The sequence below is a fragment of the Heteronotia binoei genome, chromosome 5 (assembly GCF_032191835.1).
Source record: "Heteronotia binoei isolate CCM8104 ecotype False Entrance Well chromosome 5, APGP_CSIRO_Hbin_v1, whole genome shotgun sequence".
NCBI lineage: Eukaryota > Metazoa > Chordata > Lepidosauria > Squamata > Gekkonidae > Heteronotia > Heteronotia binoei.
Window position 1 is genome coordinate 115,153,414 of NC_083227.1, and position 12,576 is coordinate 115,165,989.

Below are 12,576 nucleotides of genomic sequence, written 5' to 3' on the forward strand. Positions count from 1 at the left end.
GATCTATCTCTATATATACACATGCCTTTTTTGTAGAAAAAGCCCAGCAGCAATGCATATTAGGCCACACACCCTAATGCCAAGCCAGCCAGAATTGAGTTTCTGCTCAAAAAAGGCCCTGGGTATATACATGACCTTGGCATTTTCAGTTTGTTTCTTCTTTCCAAAATAAAACAGAAGTTCTGTGGCACCTTAAAGACTAACTAAATTGGTCCCAGCGAACAGTTTTTGTGAGAGTTCACTTCATCAGAGGCATGGGGTGTACATCCATAAAAAGGTAAAGGTAGTCCCCTGTCCAAGCACCAGTCATTTCCAACTCTGGAGTGATGTTGCATCACGACATTTGCACGGCAGACTTTTTACAGGGCGGTTTGCCATTGCCTTTCCCAGCCATCTACACTTTTACCCTGGGTACTCATTTTACTGACCTCAGAAGGATGGAAGGCTGAGTCAACCTTGAGCCGGCTACCTGAACCCAGCTTCTTCCGGGATCAAACTCAGGTTGTGAGCAGAGAGTCTGACTGCAGTACATAGCAGTTACTTAGAATTACAAGCACCACACCACCAGACAGAGGTGTGTGCAAAATGTGAAGTACCTCATGAAAGTTTATGCTGTAATAAATTTAGTTAATATTGAAGATGTCACTGAACTTGTTTTATCGTGCTGCAATGGACTTAACAAGGCTGCTGCTCTGTAATCATTTTCTTCTTTACAGTAATACCCCCAGACTAATTTTTTGTTTAATCAGCTGTTCTTACAGGATTAATGGCAGCAGCTCTTTTACTAAACACTGAGCGCCAAACAAAACATCAGCTTACTTTCTTAATAAGCCATCTGACAAACTAGTGTTCTTCCATATCTGACACACAGAGGTTTTAATTAAGGAGCTAGTCCTGCCACTTCATCTAAGATGAAGTTTGGTTTCCTCTCGAATAAAGAAATGGAATGTTGTGATTATCAGGGGTCATTTTGTAGAAAAATAGGTGGTGGAGCTCATCCAGGGATTGTTATGCAGCTGCACATACTATTCAATGGGCAAGGAAGTGGAACTCTCAGAAGGAGGAGGAGGAACTCTCAGAAAGGTTCAGGAGTTGTGCTCCTGTGAGCTCCCACTGAATCTGAGGCTTGATGATTATTGTATGGCATTATATGTAGTATAGCCAGGAGGTCCTAAGATTGTCTGGCAGCCAGAAGTTCTAGCTCTTTTAGTGTTATGCACTAGTGTTTGCCTGCCTCTGCATCATGTCCCTGATACTCCTTGAAGATCACCCTTCCAAATACGAGCCAAGGCCGACCTGCTTAGCTTCCAAGATCTAATGAGATCAGGCTAGCATCGGCTATCCAGGTCAGGGCAGAAACTGATTAAAGGAACCAAGAATGTTTGTCTGTTAATCCAACCAAGTTTTCTGAGAAAGTTCTTGTGTTGTAGCTGTCTGTGGCATTCACTTTTTAAGAGGCTTAGAAGTGCTGTGCCAACAACTACAGGACTGTGAAAGTTTAAGTCTTCACAAAGCCAGAGAGCCTTGAGTGAAAGGCTGCTCCAGGCAATCTAATTGGTTAGCATCAGCGGATCAGAAAAAGTCTTGTGAAAGCTGCATGTTGAAAAGATGGAGTCAGATTCCTGCCTTAACTGAGAAGAGATGTGTAGGGAGACCTCTGGAAATAGCCCTAACATAAAAGGGTTTTGTTGTTGACAAAGTCAGATTTCAGATAAAATCAGTCAGTCAGTCAAAAATTTATTGTGTGTAGCCATTGGCTGTTACAAAACAGAACACAAACAACAAAGTTTCCAGATAACATCTTAAAAGTTCCCCAGAAAGGCTAACCTCAAGAAGAAACAGAATTCGATAACTCTTGTTCTTATCTTCTTAGCTGCAAGGGCAAACAAAGAGACTCTGCAGGATACATGAGCATCATTGTCAGATAACAAAAACATAATCTTTTCAGTTTCCAAATATGATTTAAGGTGGCTAGTATTCTGGCCAGAAATTTAACTCTGGGGGCATTGTAGAGTGGACAAGATAGAATATAATGGGGAAGGTTCTCTATCGTAGAGAATTGTAAATGCAAAAACACTGTTCTGTTGGGGTGTGGGAATATTGACTGGTTGAGCGTTGTTTGCATAGTCTGAAAACGAAGAGCCATGAAGGATGTTCTGATGTTAAATCTGAAGGTATTAACTAGGTACAGGGCTCTCAGATGATCAGATTTGATTAGTCTGAATCAGGGGGATGTTTTAGATTTTAGAATTAGAGAATGATCTTGCAATGCATCTGAAATATATATCCAATCCCTAAATTGAGAACTGTCATTTTGGGCCCCTAGGAGATCATCAGGAATAGAGTAACTCTGGATAATGTTGTTGAGGTATCAAGAATGCCTGTGATCTTTTGATAGTAGTAGATTAAATGGATGGTAATTAAGAGAAGTATGGCAAGAGGATTTATCCCCCCCCCCCCCCAATAAGAACATAAGAACATAAGAGAAGCCATGTTAGATCAGGCCAATGGCCCATCCAGTCCAACATTCTGTGTCACACAGCGGCCAAATATATGTATGTATATATATATATATATATATATATATATATATATATATATACATACACACACACACACACACTGTGGCTAATAGCCACTGATGGACCTCTGCTCCATATTTTTATCTAACCCCTTCTTGAAGGTGGCTATGCTTGTGGACGCCACCACCTCCTGTGGCAGTGAATTCCACATGTTAATCACCCTTTGGGTGAAGAAGTACTTCCTTTTATCCGTTTTAACCTGTCTGCTCAGCAATTTCATCGAATGCCCACGAGTTCTTGTATTGTGAGAAAGGGAGAAAAGTACTTCTTTCTCTACTTTCTCCATCCCATGCATTATCTTGTAAACTTCTATCATGTCACCCCTCAGTCGACGTTTCTCCAAGCTAAAGAGCCCTAAGCGTTTCAACCTTTCTTCATAGGGAAGGTGTTCCAGCCCTTTAATCATTTTAGTTGCCCTTTTCTGAACTTTCTCCAATGCTATAATATCCTTTTTGAGGTGCGGCGACCAGAACTGCACACAGTACTCCAAATGAGACCGCACCATCGATTTATACAGAGGCATTATGATACTGGCTGATTTGTTTTCAATTCCCTTCCTAATAATTCCCAGCATGGCGTTGGCCTTTTTTATTGCAAACGCACACTGTCTTGACATTTTCAGTGAATTATCTACCATGACCCCAAGATCTCTCTCTTGGTCTGTCTCTGCCAGTTCACACCCCATCAACTTGTATTTGTAGCTGGGATTCTTGGCCCCAATGTGCATTACTTTGCACTTGGCCACATTGAACCGCATCTGCCACGTTGACGCCCACTCACCCAGCCTCAACAGATCCCTTTGAAGTTCCTCACAATCCTCTCTGGTTCTCACCACCCTGAACAATTTAGTGTCATCTGCAAATTTGGCCACTTCACTGCTCACTCCCAACTCTAAATCATTTATGAACAAGTTAAAGAGGATGGGACCCAGTACCGAGCCCTGCGGCACCCCACTGCTTACCGTCCTCCACTGCGAAGACTGCCCATTTATACTCACTCTCTGCTTCCTATTACTCAGCCAGTTTTTGATCCACAAGGGGACCTGTCTTTTTACTCCATGACTCTCAAGCTTTCTAAGGAGCCTTTGATGAGGAACTTTATCAAAAGCTTTCTGGAAGTCAAGGTAAACAACATCTATCGGGTCTCCTTTGTCCACATGTTTGTTCACCCCCTCAAAGAAATGTAACAGGTTAGTGAGGCAAGATCTTCCCTTGCAGAACCCATGCTGAGTCTTCCTCAATAACCTGTGTTCATCAATGTGCCTACTCATTCTGTCCTTGATAATGGTTTCTACCAACTTTCCCGGTATTGAAGTCAGACTGACTGGCCTGTAATTTCCCGGATCTCCTCTGGAACCCTTTTTAAAGATGGGGGTGACATTTGCTACCTTCCAGTCCTCAGGAACGGAGGCAGATTTCAATGAAAGATTACAGATTTTTGTTAGAAGATCCACAAGTTCAACTTTGAGTTCTTTCAGAACTCTTGGATGTATGCCATCCGGACCCGGTGGCTTATTAGTTTTTAATTTGTCTATTAGTTGTAGGACCTCCTCTTTTGTCACCTCAATCTGACTCAGGTCTTTCAACACCCCTTCCAATATTAGTGGTTTTGGGGCAGGCAAACACTTCTCATCTTCCACGGTGAAGACGGAGGCAAAAAATGTATTCAGCTTCTCAGCCATTTCCCCATCCTCCTTCAGTAATCCTTTTACCCCATGGTCATCCAAGGGCCCCACTGCTTCCCTGGCTGGTTTCCTACTTCTAATATATTTGAAGAAATTTTTATTGTTGGTCTTTATGTTTTTTGCAATATGCTCCTCATAGTCCCTTTTTGCCTGCCTGATCACAGTCTTGCATTTGATTTGCCACTGCCTGTGTTCCCTTTTATTAATCTCACTTGGACTGGTTTTCCACCGCTTAAAGGAGTCCTTCTTACCTTTTACAGCTTCCATTGTTTTATTATTTATATTTATTTATATATATTTATTCCAATGTTTTATTATGACTTGACTTGGTCCATGGGGTCACAAAGCGTAGGACTTGACTATGTGACTGAACAACAAATCCCTTGACTCATACAGGAAGGCAATCTCTGGTACTTTTATATTCAGATTGCTTCCCAATGAATAGACATTAAGGCAACATACCTAGGTAGGTCTACTCAGAAGTAAACCCATGTTATTCAGTGGGGCTTAATTCCAGGAAAGTGTCCTTGGGGTTGCTTTTTGTTTCTGGATGTGTGTTATTTGGAAGTACGCCTCACTTATTTAGTTGTATGCCTTTATGCTTGTAGTCCCTGTGTCTGCACAACTTCTGTAGATTACTACATATGTATCACCAGGTGTTGAATCATTCCTTATTTTTGGAGTAAGAAGCAGAAACATTTATCCAGTCCTTGGTTTGCTTGAGAATGTAAAAATGACCAAGCTGTATCTGCTATGAATATTGTCAATGAATTGTTTAATTTGGTTGTGTTTTAAAGCTCTGGACTGCAACCTGGGAAAACTAAAGTCAAATCTCGGCTTTATCATAGGAGCTCCCTGGGTGACACTGGGCCAATCAGAATTTTTCAGTCTAAGCTCTCTCACAGGGTTTTTCTTCTGAGGATAAAGTAGAAAGGGGAGAACAACGTAATAAACTGCTTTGAGTCCCCATTAGGAGAAAAAGTGTGATATAAATAATCTTACACTTATAAGATTTAAGGGAATGCTCAAAATCAAAAGACCATTTTACTGAAGTAAGAAGGCTATGGAGTCTGTCATAGCCTTAAGATATGTCCAAGTTACAAATGAAAGAGCTGGACTATCATCTATCCAGCACATACAATATTATTTCCCAGGAAGAATTGTTTTTTTCCCTCGGTTCGCAGCCAAAGCACATTTACTAGGGTTATCAATGTTAAACACTGGGTGTGTAAGTCAATGTGAATGCCTTCAAGTGTTCTTTTTCCTTGAAGGCAGTGAAAGATCTGAAGATGTTTCAGCCAAGGGCAACATGGAAAGTAGTTACTTGGTTTATCAGGAGATATTTAATCTGAGCCTACCACTCATCTATGCAGTGATCAGGAGATCAGCATATAGCTGTGCAGTCTTATCAAATGCACCCAGCAAAACAATGTTGGCTACTGACCTAATTAAAGATAAAAAGACATATGGTGGTTTATTCATATGATTGGAAACAAGGCAACCCAGAAACACTCACAGGAAGATCAACTCTGCTGAAATATCTTTCTTATTTTTCAGCCTAGAATACTGGCTTTTGGCCATAAAGATAATTTTGTTGGTTCTGGCAGTAATCTATTCAAGTGGTATCTTTTATTACAAGCTTCCTATATAAACAGCAAAAACAAACCAACAAGCAACACTCCCCAAATACGATCTCAGAAACAGATTTTATAACACGATCAAAATGTGCTATAGATGGGCAGAGGGCATTATGAAATTCTTAGGCACAAAGATTTACCATAAAAAGAAATCAGAATTTACATGGCTTTATGAGAACAAGTCAAAAATCTTCTTAAAAGAGTGAAATATATTCAAAAATAAAAATACAAGCTTTTTACATTGAATTGTACTAGCTGTCATTGTTCTGATTCTGCGAAAAGATTTTTTCATTATTTGGATGACAGCCTTGCTTCTTTTTTGGGAGGATCTGTAGAGGACTTTATGATAATACTTATGATAATAGTGAATGCTGCTGCTTTCACCACAATGATGCCTCACAAGAATATATATAATATGTAAAATGTTCTGACTTGGCAAAACTGAGCTCCTTCATTGGTTGGGACTGGGTGGGACTGTGTCCAGCAACTTTTGGCCTGACTAACCATTAATCAAGAATACTTGCATTCCATTGGTTGAGTCCGCTCCTCTCTCCTGCCTGAGTGGCTGTTACTAGCAAGCCAAGCTGATTATCTTGGTAAAAGGCAACCAACCTTGGTTCTGGCAGTTGCCAGCTCTCCCTACTTTCCCATTGGCTGAGCTGCTTGTTGCACTGCTTCACAGAGGAGAGAAAGAAACCCTTCCCTTGATTGGCTGAGGGAGAGAGGAGAAGGGAAATAGCCAGAGAAAGCCTTTCCCAAGATTGGCTGAGGGAGGAGGAGGGGAGAGCCAGAGAAAGCCTTCCCTTGATTGGCTGAGAGCTCCTCCTCCAGAAGGGAAACAGCCAGAGATGGGGGGGAGAGAATGGCATCCCTTGGCAGCAGACCAGCTATAGAGAGGAAGGAGGGAAAGAAAGAAAGACACACCCAGAGAGAGATTGAAATCCTGTGCTTAAGACCAACATTATCAGAGAGAGACTGTTGGTCTGAAAGGTATCACTAAAGGCCTCTGAAGGAGAACTAATTGGGGCCAGTTCTGACTAGGGCTGCCAGTTCCAGGTTGATGGAAAATTTCTGGAGATTCTGTGGTGCTGTTTGAGAAGGACATAGGAGTTAGGGCTTCAGAATGGGGTCTGCTAACACAGGTTCTTGCTGTGGAAGCTGACTGGGTGATTTCGGACCAGTCATAGACTTGTTGTGTAGATCAAAGGGCGGGGGGAGAAGAATGATGTAAGCTGCTTTGCTCCCCCCACTGTGGAGAAGATTGCCCTTTTCCCAGGTAGAGGCTGCAGGAAGGGGGGAGGTGATGGAAAGCTGGTTAGAGGGGCAGATAAAGGGAAAGAGATAGGGTTGCCAATTCCAGGTTAGGAAATCCCTGGAGATTTAAGGTATGGAACCTGGAGAAGGTGGGGTTTGTGGGGGGGGTGGGACCTCAGACAGGCACAATCCCATAGTCTCCACTCTCCAAAACAACCATTTCCTCCTGGAGAACCATTGTTGCCAATCTCTTGGTGAGGGCTGGAGATCACTCAGAATTACAAGTGCTCTCCAGATGGCAGAGATCTCCTCCCCTTGAGGTGGGGAGGAGTAAATGCCTTCACTTGGGTGGGTGGGAAGATAGCAAGGGGAGCACTTGCCCAGAGCCTCTTTCCAGAGCCCATGGTATTTTTCTTCACAACAGGCCTTATTCCTAGTATTTTATAATTTCTTTAAAATCACTTATTTTAATTGCTTGCTTTCAAGTAAGCAGTCATTTGAACAAGTAACTGCACACTGTATACTCATAGCAATTACTGCCACCTTTCTGTGCCACTTGAGCCCTTTGAGCTTGATTAGTTCCATTAATAAGTAGGAAACATATCATAGCTGTACACATGCTTCACGGCTTACCTTCACACATGCAACCCCCCCTTGCACTGAGAAGCAGGAAACAATAATCCTGAGAAAACAAGAAGGAACATACAGAAACAGAGTACACAAGAATTCATATCAAAAACAGGGGTGCACTAGTGAACTATAAACTGAAAATGCCACTTGAACCTACAAAAAGAAAAAAAATGTGGCAAGCATTGTAAACAGTTTTTAAATATAAAATTAACAAGTGTAGATCTAGTTGGGCAGCCATGTTGGTCTGAAGCAGTTGAACAAAGTAGGAGTCCAGTAGCACCTTTAAGACTAACAAAGTTTTATTCAGAATGTAAGCTTTTGTATGCATACATACTTCATAAGACAATGGAATGGGGTACAGTGAGCAGAACTACTTATAGCTGGTAGTCAGTGGTTTAGAATGCAAAGTGGCATTAAGTTAGAATCAAATGGCAAAATAGTGAAATTAACAAATTGAAAGAATATTTGTGAGGGAAACTAATAAAACAGTAACATGTCAGAGTGGAAGAACGAGGTAATAAATGTCAATTACTCTATTGCTAGCAAATCTGGGTTAAAATGAGGACATTTCTTTCTCAGAGGTTTTTCCTGTGCACCTAATTAACTTTTTAACATGTAACATACATATAAACATCATTGCTTTTTGCCATTAGAAAAAACGATACATTAAAATACATTAACATGTGTAAATACTCAGAAAAATAAACAGTACAATTGTAGAAATACAAGTAATGTCAAATAGGTGTTAACACACACTTCTGGTATCAGACCACTTCTGTAAACTATTTTAAAACAATATGCTGTCGAAGGCTATTTTAAAAGTCACCAATTCAAAACAAGAAGCCAAAAACGAACAAAAACTCCTCATACATCCCGTTGTATGAGATGCACAGTAACATCAACCGTGATAATCCTGCTGTCTCCAGGTGTCTTCCCTCTTTGCTCCATAAGAAAAGGTCCCCTGTGCAAGCACCAGTCGTTTCCGACTCTGGGGTGATGTTGCTTTCACAACGTTTTCACGGCAGACTTTTTACGGGGTGGTTTGCCATTGCCTTCCCCAGTCATCTACACTTTCCCCCCAGCAAGCTGGGTACTCATTTTACTGACTCCGGAAGGATGGAAGGCTGAGTCAACCTGAGCCAGCTACCTGAAAAACCCAGCTTCTGCTGGGTATCGAACTCAGGTCGTGAGCAGAGCTTAGTACTGCAGCTTTAACACTCTGCGCCACGGGGCTCTTAGTGCTCTGTAAGAGCACACACGAATATATACACACACACACAGTGGCTAATAACCACTGATGGACCTCTGCTCCATATTTTTATCCAATCCCTTCTTGAAGCTGGCTATGCTTGTAGCTGCCACCACCTCCTGTGGCAGTGAATTCCACATGTTAATCACCCTTTGGGTGAAGAAGTACTTCCTTTTATCCATTCTAACCTGACTGCTCAGCAATTTCATTGAATGCCCACGAGTTCTTGTATTGTGAGAAAGGGAGAAAAGGGCTTCTCTCTCTACTTTCTCCATCCCACGCATAATCTTCTAAACCTCTATTATGTCACCCCGCAGTCGACGTTTCTCCAAGCTAAAGGGCCCCAAGTGTTTTAACCTTTCTTCACAGGGAAAAAGTTCCAAACCTTTAATCATTCTAGTTGCCCTTTTCTGCACTTTTTCCAGTGCTATAATATCCTTTTTGAGGTGCGGTGACCAGAATCGCACACAGTACTCCAAATGAGACCGCACCATTGATTTATACAGGGGCATTATGATACTGGCTGATTTGTTTTCAATTCCCTTCCTAATAATTCCCAGCATGGCGTTGGCCTTTTTTATTGCAATCGCACACTGCCTTGACATTTTCAGTGAGTTATCTACCACGACCCCAAGATCTCTCTCTTGGTCAGTCTCTGCCAGTTCACAACCCATCAACTTGTATTTGTAGCTGGGATTCTTGGCCCCAATGTGCATTACTTTGCATTTGGCCACATTGACCCTCATCTGCCACGCTGACACCCACTTACCCAGCCTCAACAGATCCCTTTGGAGTGCCTCACAATCCTCTCTGGTTCTCACCACCCTGAACAATTTAGTGTCATCCGCAAACTTGACCACTTCACTGCTTACTCCCAACTTCAGATCATTAATGAACAAAGTTAAAGAGCATGGGACCCAGTACTGAGCCCTGCGGCACCCCACTGCTTACTGTCTTCCACTGCGAAGACTGCCCATTTATACTCACTCTCTGCTTCCTATTAATTAGCCAGTTTTTGATCCACAAGAGGACCTGTCCTTTTACTCCATGACTCTCGAGCTTATTAAGGAGCCTTTGATGAGGAACTTTATCAAAAGCTTTCTGGAAGTCAAGGTAAACAACATCTATTGGGTCGCCTTTGTCCACATGCTTGTTCACCCCCTCAAAGAACTGTAACAGGTTAGTGAGGCAAGATCTTCCCTTACAGAACTCATGCTGAGTCTTCCTCAATAACTTGTGTTCATCAATGTTCCTACTCATTCTGTCCTTGATAATGGTTTCTACTAACTTTCCCAGTATTGAAGTCAGACTGACTGGCCTGTAATTTCCCAGATCTTCTCTGGAACACTTTTTAAAGATGGGGGTGACACTTGCTACCTTCCAGTCCTCAGGAACGGAGACAGATTTCAATGAAAGATTACATATTTTTGTCAGGAGATCCGCAAGTTCAACTTTGAGTTCTTTCAGAACTCTTGGATGTATGCCATCCGGACCTGGTGACTTATTAGTTTTTAATTCATCAATCAGTTGTAGGGCCTCCTCTCTTGTCACCTCAATCTGACACAGGTCTTTCAACACCCCTTCCAAAATTAGTGGTTCTGGAGCGGGCAAACACTTCTCATCTTCCACAGTGAAGACGGCGACAAAAAATGCATTCAGCTTCTCAGCCATTTCCCTATCCTCCTTCAGTGATCCTTTGACCCCTTGGTCATCCAAGGGCTGCACTGCCTCCCTGGCTGGTTTCCTGCTTCTAATATATTTGAAGAAATTTTTATTGTTGGTCTTTATGTTTTTTGCAATATGCTCCTCATAGTCCCTTTTTGCCTGCCTGATCACAGTCTTGCATTTGATTTGCCACAACCTGTGTTCCCTTTTATTAATCTCACTTGGACTAGCTTTCCACCGCTTAAAGGAGTCCTTCTTACCTTTTACAGCTTCCATTACTTTGTTTGTTAACCATGCAGGCCTTTTCTTATACCTGTTTGTGCCTTTCCTAACTTGTAGTATATATTTTATCTGAGCTTCTAGGACTGTAGTTTTAAATAGCTTCCAAGCTTCCCCAAGGGTTTGAACTGTATTTACCTTTCCTTTCAGTTTCCTCTTCACATGCCTCCTCATCTCAGAGAATTTACCCCTTTTAAAGTTAACCGTAGTTGTGCTGGTCTTTTGGGGCAACTCCCTATTTATACAAATGATGAAATCAATAACGTTACGGTCACTGCTCCCAAATATAAAGAAGTTTTGTGGTACCCTAAAGACGAATAGATTTGTTAGCAGAGATTGCAGCTAGCCACGCAGGTCCAACCCCAAATCCAAAAGCAGATCTTTTACTATTGGGTTTAACAGATTTATTCTAGCATATACTTTGCGGAACCGTCAGTCAGCGATTCAACAGATGCCGCATAGATAAACTTTTTCTTTTTGCTACAACAAACGAATTTCCTCGGCTACCCAACTGGAATATGTAACAACAATTACACAAAGTAGCACAAACTACAGCGCAGAACCACGTCATTTCATCTCATTTGGCAGAAAGCTTTAAACCCCGCGTTCCAATCACTTGAAACAGCAGCTGCTCCATCCCTCAGATCCCGCGACGGACCTCTCGCGAGATCCCGCCGTTTTGTACGGTCCCCTCTGCCGGTACCCTTCAGTCAGCGGCGTCATCAGGCGAGGTGGTGCTGAGGAAGATTGGCCTGGTTGGATCGCTTTTTTGCGACTCGGGCTGCTCCATGGCGCTTTCGAGCCTGGTTGATCCGCGTCTGCTTGCGGGAGGGCTGCTTCGCCTTCTCCTTTCGTTCGACTCGCGGCCCAAGCGGGCCTGTTAGTACTGGGGGAAGCCCAGTGCGCGGGCTGCTGGCGGCCCAAGAAAAGGTACTGGAGAAGAAGCCGGCAGCGGCCCGGGCCTTGTTGTTTACGACGAACAGAGGGCGGGGCGCCTGCTGGTCTTAAAGTGCCGGTTGGTGCCGCTTTCGGGAGCGGGTAGTCGTAGGACCTATGCTGGGGAGGGATGTGGGACCGGGCCTTCAGTCGGTGCAGGCTGGAGGTTTCATAGCAATCATGGAAGTCTCCCCACGCCTTTGAATAGGTATTCAAAGCAGCAGCCCTGAGAGTGCGGGATAGCCGTGTTTTAAACAAACGGATAAATGTTTAAAAAGAAAATGTAGTCGCTTGGGCTTCGGATCAAAGATACGGTTTATGGTGAAAATTTGTAGTCGCCACATTCGATTCTGCAAGGGTTAGAGCACGGAATTCTCTTTCGCTCCCTGCGCTTTGGCCCTAGGCATGTTGAACCTGTTGCTTGCATTTGCCTCTGCTTATCTGTTTCTTCCCCACATCCCTCTTGGTAACTGGCATGGATGCTGATGGTGGATTGAAACCTCAGTTTCTGCAACTAAGTTTTCTTGTTAAATAAAACCAAAAATGGTCTTTGCTGCTGTGGTGGCAGCGGTTGCTGTGAGGTTGGAGTGCGGTATCCCCTGTATCTTGACGTCCTCCTTCCGTCCCTACCTTTGGGGACTGGGAAAGGAGACACCCACA